Here is a 1362-nt window from a genome sequence, read left to right on the forward strand (position 1 = left end):
CTTTCTGGAGTCGGTGGCCTCTTTGGCAGACACGGTCCTGCCATCGACAAACCACCCCCAGCCCCTCTGGTGCTACCAGCAGCGAAATCTCTTGACTTGGGTCTTTTTTTAACTTGTGAGAGAAAACAGCTTCACGTTTTGGGCAGACGCTCACCCACCCACACCTTCCCTTGGCTGGCAACGACTGCCTTCACCCTGGAGAGACGGCGGCTGCAGGGAGGAGGAGGGTTAGAAATGACTTTCATGTAAATAAATCCTTGGTTTCACCTTGAGGCCTCTGCAGAGCTTGTGCTGTACCCACCATTCTGCCACAGAGGTATTTTCTGTCTCAGCTGGCAAAGGTAGTGTCAGACCTGACCTTTAAGAGGACGAGGCTGGGAATTCCTGCTCTTTCAAGGGTAATTATATACAATTAATGTTCTTTTTTTTTTTGTGCAAGCTTACACAAACTTAAAGAGTGTTCAATTAACACAACATTCATCTTGGCTTCACATCGCCTCACGAACCCGCCGCAGCCTCGGGTGGCTTTGAGCCAAGGGCAGTCGCACTCTCGCTAGCTCAGGAAGGCGGCGAGAGGGTTGAGGCTGGAAGAGAGCCCTTGTTCTCCTCAGTCCTTAAGCAACCAGAGGAAGAAGCGACCGTAACAACGCAGCCAGCAGCTTCATTGGGCTGCAGAGCCCGCGCTCAAAACCCCTTGAGAAAAGGCTGAGCCCATCCTGATGCTTTACTGGAAGCTGCTGCCAGCACAACCTTCCACGCCCAAAGGTCTCCTTCAACGGTGCGAGATGTCTGGGGAGCTGAGAGGTGCTGCTGGGCGCGGGGGCTCTGCCTCAGGGGAGCTTCAAAGTGAGGTCGTGGAAGCTGGGGTTGTGATCAAGCTTTTTTTTTTGGCTGGGGACAAGCTCCAGCTCAGGCGTTGCCTCCTACAGCTCAGATTTAGCCAGAGGAACACACAAACTCCTGAATATTTCTGAAATCTTTAAAAAAAGAAGATATTTAAGACACTGGCCTGGTGCTTGGGACTGCAGGAAGCTACTACATTCAATGTGGAAACAGAGCGGTTTTGTGGTGTGGGGTGGCTCAGAGTGCGCCCGGCAGCCCCAGCCTGGACAGAGCCCGCAAAAGCGCTGCGACGACGAAGGAAACTCTTCACAGAGATTTGATTTGGGCTCAAGGGATTAACCACAGGAAGGGGCAGGGAGGAGAGGATCTGTAAAAATAATTATAGAATGAAACACACTTGGGTAGTGCACGGTTTAGCTCAAAAAAAAAAAAAAGGAGGGGTGGGGGGAAAGGCATGAATTCAGAGTAAAAGCTGCGGGCTTCCGTCCTGAGCGAATTTCACCACAAAGGGCAGGTCCG

The sequence above is a fragment of the Buceros rhinoceros genome, unplaced genomic scaffold, assembly GCF_000710305.1.
Source record: "Buceros rhinoceros silvestris isolate BGI_N320 unplaced genomic scaffold, ASM71030v1 scaffold29771, whole genome shotgun sequence".
Taxonomy (NCBI): Eukaryota; Metazoa; Chordata; class Aves; order Bucerotiformes; family Bucerotidae; genus Buceros; species Buceros rhinoceros.